At 35.0% G+C, this 14,570-nt stretch overlaps 1 protein-coding gene and 1 pseudogene across 1 annotated transcript in view; one reads left to right on the plus strand and one right to left on the minus strand.

The window, feature by feature from the left end:
• The window catches only part of LOC131912784 (C-terminal-binding protein 2-like), a 31,227-nt pseudogene extending 19,170 nt beyond the window's left edge, over window positions 1–12,057 (plus strand).
• Window positions 1–14,570, minus strand: part of Naaladl2 (N-acetylated alpha-linked acidic dipeptidase like 2) — an 865,055-nt gene that overhangs the window by 174,490 nt on the left and 675,995 nt on the right. The window lies entirely within an intron of this gene.

Below are 14,570 nucleotides of genomic sequence, written 5' to 3' on the forward strand. Positions count from 1 at the left end.
CTTTATAGGCTTATACGAGAATAAAATGAGAATGCATGTATAAGCAACAAATATTAATTCTTTTATTATTTTTATTTTTCATGGGGTAGGAAGGATTATTATAAATTTGTTCCCTCAAAATGAGGTGGGAATAAATTTTGTAAGTGGCAGTGTCATAGATACTCACATCACATTTCTGCATCATCTATGACTCATCACTGTTCTCTTAAAATATCATTTGTTCATTATTGTTTTCAGTGTGTCACCCAACTGAAGACTCAGTCCTACTATTCAATGAAAGATTAAATGTGATCTATAAAAGTTCACTGTCTTGCTAAAAAGCAAAGCAAAACAACAAAACCCAGCAATATCTTTCTTCTTTTTGTTTTACAATGATTGATTTATCACTTCTTCAAACTATCTGACAAAGAATTACATTTTTTTCTATTCTGAAATAACTTTTCACCCTAGACTCTCAGCAATACTCTTTCCTGCATTAACTGCTTTCTTCTACATTCCAAGTTCATTGGTGGATCCTCTCTGCTGTACCAGTCTGCACTGGGGCCTCCTGCTGGCTGAAATCTCATCTGAACTAGCAACGATTTCAAACCACTGAAGACAGATACAGTGAGTACGTGATCTTCCATAGTTCATTCTATCAAGTCAAAGAGCTGTCAGACATCCACATGAAATCCAGGCACTGTGGTGGGTTGTCAAGATCTTCATAGAAAGGATTTAAATTATTCCATAAATAAACTATTACAAAACAGAAATGGAAATAAGTAAAGGTATGTATAAAACAATTCAGCTGATCAAATACAAAATATGGACCCTGTTCTGCATATTAAAAAAATAGATCAATCTGAGAGGGTTAGAAGGGAGGAAAAGTAGGGGAAATGATGTAATTGTATTATAATCTTAAGAAATAAAAAATTTAAAATATCACAATAAATAATAGTACTTTTAGAAAATTGCTGCAAGCCAAAGCCAGTTTGTGCAGGTGAAGCAGGGAGTCAAAAGGTCTAACCCTTTGCTAGGGAGGCTCACACAGGTCATGACACTTATTACTTAATGTGACTCACACCTCCAGGTATGCACTTTGTACCTGCTGCTGGGTGAGGGACAGAATGCTTGCTGATGGGATCCTCTGAGAGAGACTCTGGTTATTAATAGGACAGGTGGGAAATATCATTCTAGAAACTGTGAGCCTTTAGCTCAAAAATACGTATTGGAACAATCACAATTTGCTACAAAGCTCCAGCACATTGCTAACAGTGATGTTTGTTTGGATTCTTTGTTCCTTGGTGCTGGGGATCAAAGGGAAGGTCTTCCACATTGTGAAGTGTAAACAATGGACAACGGTAAGAGCTATTATCAGAAATAACTAAATATGTGTGTGCCTGGATACTTGTGTTCATTAAAGTTTCTCAGAAGATGTTTTATGCTGTGTGTGTAGGTTTCTTTTGATTTGTTGGTTTGTTGTTATTGTTTTGGTTTTTGTTTGTTTGGGTTTTTTTAGGAGTTTTTTTTTATTGTGGGACATTTCCAAGCCTTATGACAGAAGGCCCAGAGTTGCTCCTGCTTTTTTTATCTTGTCAAATTGTCCTGTCCTGTGTAGCAGTTGAAATCAGTCACATCTGGCAGAAGTTGGCAGTATCAAGTGTTTCCTTCATCAACTGTCTCTCATCTGGGCTCTATTTGAGATCTTTACTCCTATCCTTGAAAGAAGAAGTTCAGAAATCCCTCCTGATACTGTGCTGGCCTCATTTTGGCAGTCTGTGCAATGATTCTCTCCTCTTTTGCTTTCTGGGCTTCTTATCCTACGGGACTCTGAGTACCTGTAGTATGCCTTGATCACAGAGGCTAGGGGACCAAGTAGAGACAGGGACTGGAGTTTTTGACAGCTTAGTTTTTTGTGGACAGGATAGTGATGTTTTTCATACCACTGTAGTAAAGGGCATTTCTTGTGGAAATTAGGTTCTGAAACCGAGGGTCTTATGCATGTGAGGCAAACACTCTGTCAGTGAACTATAGTCTCATATATAATATATATATATATATATATACACATACTCTATATATACAGCCTTTAGTCTGTATCTTAAAGGCAAACAGGTGTCTTTTAGTACTAGTGTAGGTAATGTCAAGTAATGTTATTAAGAATTACTTTATATGTCTACACATGCAAAGCTTTGTATGCAGAGCTTTTATGGTAGCTGAAATTTCTGTGGATGATATAGTGTGTAGGTATTTGGATATAATTTTAACTTATTTTAAAAGTGAAATATTAAAACTGAATTGTTATAATACATTATAAAGTCTTCTATATTGGAAAAAATCTCATTTTATAGTATTTAGAAAAGCCATACTCATGTAACCTAGGTTTCCAGCTGAGAGAATAAGACATCTTCTGACAACAGGTAAATCTTAAGATACACGGTCAAGGCTGGAGAGACAGCTCAGCAGTTAAGTATACTTAATGCTATTGCTGAGGACATGAGTTCTGTTCCCAGCAGTCACATTGGGCAGCTCACAACTGTACCTCTAGCTCCAGGTACTTGGCACCCTCTTTTGGCATTCATAGGCACCTGCATTCATGTGTCTTCACACGCACACACATACACACACACACACACACACACAAAATTTTAAAACTACAACTGATCTTTTTATAAGATAACACAAGTAAAGGCGCCATGATCATACTGTCTGATGACAGTTTAGAGTCAAATAGTTGATAATAAAATTGAATGACTAACATCAGATTTCTTTCAAAAGTTGCCACTTGGTTTTTTTCTGGGTCCTAGAAGAACTTAACTGACACAGATGTTTACTCATTTCTTTATAAACAACAAGGGTAGTCTTTGCTGAGAAAATAGATTGGAAAGGCAGGATAGGAAGGAGTCACAGAATCCATCTTTTCTTTCCACTGTCCTGAAAATTTATCAGTTACTACAATCAGAAAACATCTCTACAACATATGCATGGGCTGAGGACCAGAAGTCATGACTAAAGTTTAACCTCAGTTGGGCCATGGATATTGTGTTCTCAGGTTTGTTGAAAGACCTCTCTCCCCTCTCCCCTCTCCTTCTCCCTCCCTCTGTCCCTCTCTCTGTCTCTCTCTGTCTCTGTCACACACACACACACACACACACACACACACACACACACACACACATCCTTGGCCATGAGGTAACTAGCTTTTGCTGCACTGTAACTTAAAAGCAATGGTGCCAACTCACTGTGGATGGAAACCTCCAAAAGTGTGAGCAAACACAAACCTTTCTTTTTTACATGGTGACATAAGGCATTTTGTCAAAGTTACAGAAAGCTGGACAACACATACAAGTTCTTATAAAGTACAGCTTAACCAAGAATTTGAAGTTTTTGTGAAGTTGTCCCATCGCTGAGAGTTACGCCATATATCACATATAAACATCTCTCAAACTAGGACATGAGAAAGCAAACTGGAGTGTGAATAAAGACTGACACAAATGAGAGGTTAGTTATGGTATGTTGTGTTTTAACATCTCTATGACGATCTTACTTCATTGACAATCATGGGTTATTGGTTAAAATGTTGATCAGTATTGAAAAATATTAATAAATTTTAGTGAATTACTATTTTATCTATAAGACAGCATTTTCACCATAAAGTCCTTGGGAAATTTATTGAATTAAATAATTAAGTATGCTGTAGTGTAACATAGAGAAACTTGCTTACCTTTGTATATAATTGTGCTATTCACAGTACATAAGATACAAGACCTCAGCATGTATGAACAAATGAATAAATAAGGAAAATGTAATCCATATATGCAATGGAATTTTCTTCAGATATAAAGAAGAATAAAATTATAAATTTTGCAAGAAAATGGATGTAGCTGGAAAACATTATAATTAACAAATTAGAAGACTTAGAATGAAAAATATCCCATTTGTCATATATGTGGGATCTAAATTTATGTGTGTATGCATGAGTATGCACATTCATTTTTGTATGTATGCATGCACATATGTAGGTCATAAAATAGAAAATGATGTATTGAGAATGATTTTGAGTTTGTTGTGAACATGATAACTATGCTTAGATGGGATCTACCAAAGGGCAGGTAAAGACAGTTGCTTGAAAATACACGGAACTGTTTTTTTAATTTTTCTGAAATCTACACCAGTCTCCATAATGAATAGAGAATCTCTTTAAAAAAATTCAGTTTTTCCAGCTTACTTTATGAATGATTTTCTTCTTTTAAAAATTTACCTACTAATCCATTCCAGGGACAATCCAAAGTATATGACAATCTGATATCAGAACTGGTTCAGCATTTTCTAAAGCCTGGTTCTTATACCTTGTGGACATTTGTCATAAATAGCAGTTTTTTTGAAACCCTACAGCTGCCCTGTAACTCATGTTACTCTTCAGTAGCCACATGTTTGGAATCAGATGACTCCAAACCCCCCCCCACCCCGTTTCTAAGCAAAATTACATAGGGCAACCTAAATCTCTTTCTACAGTAACTATCTATGTACAACCCTAAATCAACCAGCATACTTAATTCCTTTGTCTATCACAAAATAGAGCATGAAGTCCATTCAAACGACTACTATGGATGCCAGTTTTGCCATGGTTTTCTAGAAATCAGCATTCTTCTTTTATATGTCTGTGTGATAGAAGACATGTGTGTTGACATGTGAATGGACTCCCATGTGTGGGTGCATATGGATGCCATGGCCAGTACTAGCCCACTTCCCTCATTGCTCTCCACCTTTCTTTTTTTGAAGCAGAGTCTCTCAACCAAACACAGAACTCACCTAAACAACTAGTCTCACTTTCTGGTCTCTCTGTGTATCCCATATGCACCTCCTCAGTGTGAATTAGGATTGGGTTCCATTCTCATTGAGCATTAAATGAGTCCTTATATTCATACCACAAGTATTTAATTGTTGTACTATCTCTTCATCCCAAGAACTTAAATCTTTCTTTTTTGGGGGAAAGATATGTCAAAAGAATCCTTCTCTTGGTTAATGTATCACTGATATAGTATAGCATAGCATAGCATGACAGATAAGACTTTAATGTATACAAAAACAACTTTCCCTATAGAGGAATTAAACTTGTCAACAGTCAATATAGAGAAAGACAGAAATAAAATTATAATAGGTAACAAATCCAAAGCTGTCCTTGAAACAATGAAATATGTCTATTCTAGGTTTATCACTTATATACCTTTATAGAACTCCTTTATTTCATTGAGCAAAATGGTGTATAGGTATTGGTTGTAATTTTTTGGTATATAGCTATGATTACTCAACAATAGCTTATTTTCAAAGGGAGAAACTTTACTATATTAATCTCTATTAAGTGATGTAAGACCAATAGAGTTTCAATTAGTGAAGTCCTACAGCTTAATTTTCTAAAAGGAAATGGATATATTTGTAAATAAACCCCAACTGGCCCAAACTACATATTGATTGTCTATGATAATATATATTGAAGCACAGTTTTGGTTGATTTCTTCAAATTATATATTGGTCAGTTCTAAAAATGGCCTGTACTACCATACAATGTAGTTCATTCTAAAATACCGCTGACATTAATTCATAAAATACAACATTTAAATGATGATCACATTCCATGCTAACAAAAATCTACAATCTGAGTAGTTTTTACAGAATTCCAAGATCACATAAAATATACAGAAATAAAGTTCAGTTCACAAAACAAAACAACAATCAAAAGCATCTATATGAACTTCAGAGTCCCTAGTGGCAGAGGGAGTGGGGTTTGTAGGAGTAAATCTGGAAGAAGGGACAGTACACTTCTATGCCACTGATTAGTGCTCATTACATGAGCTTCTGTGTGTGCACATGTGGCCAGCCGGCATTTCACTTGCCTGTGGGACAATGGGACCCACTTTCAGGACACTGAACTGTTAAGATTAAAGTCTATTATTACGGATTCCAAGAGGCTGCACAGGTCATCCTGATATGTTGCATTATATTAGATTTTTTTCTTAATAAGTAGATAGTGCCTGGAGCTATTAAATCTCTTTATTGTATACGTTTGCTTCCACAGCACTTTTTGCAAAGCATTTGACCTCACCCCCTCGAGTCCATCTTTTATGCACTGGTTACTGTGCTCTCTGTCAGGATACTTCTAGGCGACTTTGAGAACGACATTGTCCAAGACTGGTGTGAAAACACATAAAATCCTCTTCAGAGTAAATGAGAAATGTGGAACACAAAATAGAAATTCCCTTTCAGTTTCTTGGTAGATTCTCAAAATAAGAAACACATATATGTATAATACACAAAACAAAATTATCACCAAAAATGTTACTATACTTAATGGGCTGCTGCTTCCCGAGATAGATGTGAAAACTTCTTATAATATATTTATTGTGGTTCAAAGTTGTCACATTATTGTCACATATATCTACATTTTGTCATCATATAGCTTCCTTCTGTGATTTACATTGCTCATATGTCAATATTTTGCTACAAACACAGGTTAAAATCAGTATTTTTCTTCTTGTTCATTTAAAGTTTGTTTTTTACTTTTATGCATTTATGTGTATATATTCACATACACATGTGAGGGCATGTGTGGGTCAGTAGATGATAAATACCCTTGAAATGAAGTTATAGGTGGTTATGCAATGTATAATGTGAGTGGTAGGAAGCAAACTCAGGTTCTGTCAAGAAAAAAACAGCACTAAAAGATCTGAAACATTCAGCCATATTTATAACTGAGTAAAATATACACTCAGATGGTAACAGCCTTTCTACTTTCATATCTTATAAGGCAGTAATAACTTAACACACGGTAGCATTAATCACAATATCTACGTTGATAATTAACTTTTTTAATAAAGTAGATTAAGTGTTGATTTATTTCATATAATAATCACCTTTTAGATAATAAAACCAAAACAAGAAAAATTGATCATCTAAGGCATTCCTTTAGAAACTATAACGTTTTTACAGTATAATGAAAAACAATAAACTAAACCTCTCTACATAAAAAAATCATAGCCGCAATGCAATCTCCAATTTCAGTAAAGGAAGACATTGAGTTTAATTATACATTTGTGAAGAAAACATATCTATAATATTTTGTTCTCAAAGCATAAAAAGTTATTTTAATATACTACCATCTCTCTTGAGTAGTTCAAGCCCACAGTGTTCTTTACAACATGCATTTCTCCATTGAAAATACTTCCCTGGGGTATTGTCTATTTTGGTGCATGTCATGAAGACCTGGAACGCAGCTCTTCACAAAGACGTTTTTATATCTAGTATTACTAAGTTCATACAACAAGGAAAAATTACCTTTATATAAAAGCTTTTAATCTATAGATTTAGAATGACTTCAAATATATACATGGAAGTGTAAATGGGGGTAAATATATATATGGGAGAATAAGTACTCTTACATTTGATTTTCTAGAAAGAATACATCTCATATTTTATCCAAACAATTCATCACTAGCAGTAGAGCACTATGTGAAAATGCTGCTGTTTGCTCATTCAGGTTAGAATGACATTCAGGTTTTATGGGGTTTTTTTTGTTTGTTTGTTTGTTTTCTTTGATTTTTCAAGACACAATTTCTTTATGTAACAGCCCTGGCTGTACTGAAACTATCTCTGTAGGCCAAGCTGGACTCAAACTCACAGATATCCACCTGCCTCTGCCTCCTGAGTGCTGGGATTAAAGGCATGCACCACCACCGCCCAGCTTGTATTGATTTTAAGACATTCCCCAAAACTTTGTTAGCTTCAAGAGTGAAATTAGCTTTTGAAACCTAAAATAACAAACAAAAATTAAACAAATAATTAGGTCACCCATGATAACATAAAGCTGTAATTCCAGAACTCAGAGGCTGAGGAAGAAGAATTGCCAACTACAGGCCAGTCTGGATTATTCAGCTAGACCATCTCCAAAAGACCATCACCAAAATCAGATCTCTTAAAACAGATTTACATTTCAAGATCCTGTATTTAATATAGTATCTTAAGATGTTAATAAACATAGTGTTAATTATTTCATTCAAAAAGGTAACTGATAGCCATATAGAATTAGCATCAACTTGAAATGGTTAAAAATTAAAGTTGATCCAATGTTTTTTTATCATTCTTGAAACTGCTACTAACTTTATCATATAACTAGAAATTAAAATGAAAGTTATATCTATGAATTATATATGTATTTAATTAATGTAAATTATATAAGAATTATTCATCTTGATTTGTAAGTTTTATCCAAACATTACCTTATCTTAAAATTTAATCTCACTGAGACACTTCTTCCACATGTACAGTAAGGAGAAATATCACAGTGTTCCAGCTACTTTTGTGTGATCTTGTATGATCCAAAGGATTTAACAAAAGATAATATTTAGATATTATTATAGGTAAAGAAAAAATAAAACTAATTTCAAGAAGACTATTTCTGAAGATCCTTTTCTTATCATATTATATATTTTGCAATAATATTAGATATCCTAAAGTAATATTAGACGTTATATAATAATATTAGATATTCTGTATTAATATTAGATATACTATAATAATATTAGACATCCTGTAATAATTAAGCCACTTGGGTTGAAAAACTTCCCACAAAAACTATAAATTAAAAGAAATCCCAGTACTAGGCAAAGCAAATCTTTTGAATGGTTAGGGTGGTCAAGTGACTCTAAAATAGTATAGATTATCACCACACCCCATTGTCCATACCCTGTTTCCTGGGTCTAGTGACATCATGCGTACTAGAAAATAATCTATTGCCACCCCCACTTTGCTAGACCAGCTTAATTCCATGTTGCTACCATCTTTCATCAAAGAAGCCTCTCTTTACAGCAAATGGTGACCATGACAGAAAACTACAACTGGACACAATGCAGAGATCAATGCACTGGAGAAGCCCAGCCCCAATGGACAAATCTACATTATAGCCCCTGCTTCTGTGACTCAGGAAACATCACATATGAGAGGGGAGAAAGATTATGGTAGCCAGAATGTCAGGGTGTTTGTGGGGAAACAGTCTTTCCTAGATATGGTTTTACAAACAAGACCGGAACACTGGCTATATCAATGGTCATATTAAAGTGGATTGGGAAAACTTTGCAGGTCCCATTCCTAGACAAAGAAATACCTGGCAACTAATAATGGCTGGGATAAAGAGAATTAGCCTCTTGAAGGAGTGAGTCCCTTTACTGGTTATACTATATAGAGTGGTCAGCACTGAAGGCATACATACATGAATGACAAAAGCTACTGGGGAGGTACACACACACACACTACACACCACACACACACACACACACACACACACACACACACACACACACACACACAGACTTAACAATAGTAATCAAAGAAAAAGAGGCTCTGAACTGAGATCAACACAGTGGGGGATGGGGAGAATTGGAGGGAGGAAAGAAAGGGAAAAGGTGATATAACTCTATTTCAATTAAAAGTCTATACTGGTTTTTTTAAAAGATAGTTTTCTTAAATGAAAAATCAATTATTTGATATTCCTGGGTAAGCTCAGAAGCTGAATTTGTTCTTCTGGCCATTTTGTGGCATCTATAAGGATATTTTACTCATTATCGATCTCTAGTATCACTTTGCTAAGGCAGAACTAGTGGAATGCCCACTATCTTGACTCTATTCATGTCTCATGTCCTAAAACTTGATAGTCATTTTTTTTTGAGACCATTTCTCTGTGTAACAGTCCTGGCTATCCTGGAATTTGCTTTGTATAACAGGCTGGCCTTGTTGATGGTCATTTTAAAGGTAGTTTCTCAAATTTGGCATTTTCCCTTACAAATATGTATCATTGCTTTTCACACATTGTCACCAACATCTAATTTAAATAACCTTCAAGAAATCTCAGGATACTAGGGTTGACTACCTTCCATTCTTTGAATGTCCCCTCCCTGGTGAGGGACTCTGCAAATGCCTTGCTCTGTCCTCTTCCCTTGTGCTGTGAACGTGCAATGCATAAATCATTCCAAGCTAGGTCTTTCCTCCTCTGCTTTTGTTTCTACCACACTTTACCCATATCATTACCTCTTTTCTTTGGTATGTGACAGTAAAATGACTTACAGATGGACTACTATTGTCAACTAACAGGAATGCCTAGGTAGTTGGTAACAATTTGTGAGATAATTATTGAAGATTTAGAAACAGAACAAGAGTATTCCTAAGTGTAGAAAGAGAGAGAAGCTTATTTAAAATATAAATATATGATGATTGTTATATGCTTACTAAAGGGGGAAGTAGCTAGGATTTATACTCATATTTATTCATGTTTTAGGCTTTGAAGGAATTAATTTGGATTTTATGATAACTAAAAAACTAAAATGTGATTTATAAGATGACTTTAGTAGAGAGTAGGAAAAGCCTTCTCACCAGCCATTGCAGCATGTACCACCCTTCAGCAACGTCACACAGTGCACCTGACAGCTGAAGCCATGATGGATTACTCCTTTTGGCATCAATACTGAGTCTCATTCATTACTTTCTTAGGTCTTGTGCTTTATATCAAAAAGAAAAATGCCAAAAACGATTCAAACAGAGAAAAAAAAAAAGCCTTAGAGGACAAAATTGAAAACTTGCTTTCAAAGACTCAATTCACATAACATGTATGGAGACAGCCAGTTTATTTTAAAAGAGTGGTTAAAAGCAGAAAAGCACCAATTACAAATAGTTAACTTGTAAGTATGTAGAATATTTATGTTGATATAAAAGTACATTTGTGTTCTGTAGCAAAGGTCTAAAATGCAAATAGCTACTTGCTGGGAGATGGTAACCAACTGCTTTACAGATATTACCACACCAGTATTGTGTGAAAACCAGCTCTGACTGGGAGAACTTAAGACATGAACCTGGAAAATTGCAGCTACATTCAGTATCTTGAAAATACTTCAATGTTGGCTAATGTTTCATCATTGACTATTTGTGCTAAACAACAATATTTAAAACAATACAAGTTATGCTTTGCAATTTATATATCATCTCTTGTATTTAAGTATCACTTTTTCACAGTTAGTAAATAATAATATGTATATATTCTGTTTCTTAATTCAGATGAGTGTTATTTTTACACTGTCACATTCCTATGTAGAATTTTAGTCAATGACACACAGTGATCAAACCACTTACTGATACAATATTCTGACAACAGCCATTCATCAAAAATTACAATTTATACTCAATGTCCACATATTGAACACATTACCAGCATTTGCTTAATTAGCTTAGCTTTACTTTTTCATGTCTATAAGCTATAAATGATTACTAAATACACAGAAAGACAATAGAGAGATGCTATTCTTTTGACTTTTTCATACAGTTACAATTCAGAAAACACAGGTAAATAATCTTCAGTCTCCGGGCGTGCAAAGGGTCTATACCCTGCAGGACTTGCTGTATCAGAGCGACTGTGTCTCCTTGCACTGCAATCTGAATGAGCATAACTACCACTTCATCAACGACTTCACTATCAAGCAGATGAGGCAAGGAGCATTCCTTGTGAATGCTGCCATAGGTGGTCTGGTGGATGAGACAGCCTTAGCTCGGGCTCTCAAAGAAGGAAGAACACTAGAAACAGCCCTCAATGTGCACCAGTCTGAGCCCTTTAGCTTTGCTCAGGACCCATTGAAAGATGCACCAAATCGCATCTGCTTGCCACACACAGCCTGGTACAGTGAACAAGCATCACTAGAGATGAGGGAAACAGCTGCCACTGAGATCCACTGAGCTATCACAGGTCGCATCCCAAAAAGCTTGTGAAACTCTGTCAACAAAGCATTCTTCATTACTTCAGCTCTTTGGTCAATCATTGACCAGCAAGCAATTCATCCCGAGCTCAATGGTCACACATACAGGCATCCACTAGGCATCCTTGGTGTGGCTCCAGGAGGGCTTCCTGCTGCTATGGAAGGGATCATCCCTGGAGGCATCCTGGTGACTCACAACCTCCTAACAGTGGCACACCCTTCCCAAGCTTCCTCCCCAAATCAGCCCACAAAACACGGAGACAATCGACAGCACCCCAAGGAGCAATAGCAGAGAATGGTAGAAGGTAATCATTCAGATAAACTTTGGACCAAGAGACAGTAGCAAACAGGTGAACTAAGAAAAGGAATTTGGTGGTCTTTAAAACTGATCCTGGACATCACTGATGTTGCAGTGTTAAAGCTACAAGAGCTAGAATGCTGAAGATGGTGCCTGCTTCTGAAAGTGAGGAAAGACTAGGACATGATTTATTAACGACCAACTTCTGTTATTGTGTGTTAAGTTTTTCATCTGTGCATCAAATCACAAGGAATAAATAGAGCTTTCCTTTATCAATCTCTTGGACACAGCAGGTCCTGAGCAACTTGCTCTAGAATGTTGCATCAAGAGCTCTGAATATTAATAAAAAAAAAAATCAAGAGAAAATCCCTATCAAGACTAGTTCCTTTGCCGGTAGGAAGATGGAATGGGGAGGACGTTGTTTGCCTGTGTAGACATCTACATGCACAGGATTGAAGACATAAAAGCTCCTATACAGAAATGACTCTCAAATCTGAGCCAGCAAAGTTGATTGTGAGTTCAATAAAACCCTCCGATGATGCAAAAACAAAAAGAAACAAACAAAACAAAAAAAGGAAAAGAACAAAAGGGAAAAAAGTATTAAGTTTCACAATCTGTTTGTACTCAAATATATTTTCTCAGTTTCAGATCCTCAGCTACTTTATTGAGTGGAAAGTCTTGGACGAGAAGGGTTCAAGAAGAATAATGTTGCATTTCGTTGTGTCTCAGGAAACACTTTTTCTGGTAACTTGTCAGATTGTCTATGAACAAACCCACTTTTTTAAGACATTGATAAATTCTTTTCTTCAGATGATATTTTATATGAGAATACTTCAGATGTGCTATTAGATATGACTGATTTTAACAAATCCTATTAGTTTTGTGTCAGCTAGTTATATGTTCTATTCATAGTCTTTTGTGAATCAATGCTTTTTGTTTTTAAAGATGGTCTATTTTTAGCTTTTGTACAGGTACATTCCTGTTTTGTGACAAAAGAAAAACTTTAAAGTTGTCCCAAACAGGAAAAAAAAGAAACTAGATCTTTAAGTTTTAATGTTAAGATATGCTTGATCACTTATATATCAAATTTGTTGAGAAAATGATAACATCATTTCTTTTGGTCTTAGATTCCTAGTGAATATGGATAGCATGAGTCTATTACTTTTTGTGATAATAATAAAACAAAATTCAATGATAAAACTAGGCGTAATAGAACAAAATGTTTGCTCTATATTTCCAAGCTATGTGTTATGGTTAACTCATCTACATTTATGAAGTGTTTTTGTTGTTGATGATGATGATCAAAAAACTGGATGTTAAAATTAAGTCAAATAATATTAAATGTTTTCTTGCACAACTCCCCATTACTGCTATTGATTATTAAGAACAAACTCCAGAAGTATAATTTTTTCCCTTGGTCGATGTTTGCAATGTGAATGCAGGAACTCTCAGGATTTTGGCATGATAATTTACATTGGGTAAGGATATAAAGTTGTGCAAACTAACAGAACTATAACCTCTGCACTTTTTTTGCTTAGGATTATTTTCAGGCAATGAATTCTTCCCAATATTCCTTAAGGGTCTAATGAAAAGCATGTTTATCATCAAATGTATTTGAAAACACACATAGGACACAAAGGAAGGGGTGCAAATCATTTTCTAATGATCTCTTGCCTCAGTATCCCATGGACTTCTGAACATATGGAAGTACTCAGGCTGTGTTTGTGGCCCCTTGTTTACTCACCCATCTCTTCCTAAAATGCTCTCAGAAGTTCTAGTTCTTATGTGTAGCAAAACTCTTAGCTATTGAGAATCAGCATGCATTCATGCTCTAAGATAAGGCCAAGCATGTTCTGATTCTGGAGATTTCACCAGCTCTACTGTCTTATTGTATGTCTGATATAAATACAGTCTCACACTGCCCTTTCACAAATTTCCTTGATTCCTCTAATCAGCAGAGCGCAAGAAATATAGAAAAAATTATTCCATCATTTTATAATCCTCTAATTCTTTGCTTAAAAATAACAAACAAGTACAGACATAGTACCCAGACTTTTAAGTGAATATCATTCATACCTTTATATGTACAGATGAAAATGTATCTAAATATCCATTCAGAATTCTATACCATCATTTGTATATTCATATATATGCTTTTGTAGGATATAAATAATCCCTAAGTGTTAAAAATAAAGCTAATATTTTAAATGCTGAGGAAGAACTTGGTGGCAACTTTTCTCTAGTTATATATAAATAATAATATACAATAAGAAGATGAAAGTACTAAAACTGAATTCAGGTAACTGGAGTTGATTGTTAAGGAACACATGATTATATTATGAGCTTATAAGAATTTTATGTAGATTATAATTCAAATTGGAAAAATTTTATGTAGATTGTAATTCAAATTTCACTGATTTTTAAAGGTTCAAAAATAAATTTTTGTAGTTCTTAAATATCAGAGGCAGATACTGACCCCCAGGCTCTGAATTCTGAGCTTATTC

The sequence above is a fragment of the Peromyscus eremicus genome, chromosome 6 (assembly GCF_949786415.1).
Source record: "Peromyscus eremicus chromosome 6, PerEre_H2_v1, whole genome shotgun sequence".
Classification (NCBI taxonomy): domain Eukaryota; kingdom Metazoa; phylum Chordata; class Mammalia; order Rodentia; family Cricetidae; genus Peromyscus; species Peromyscus eremicus.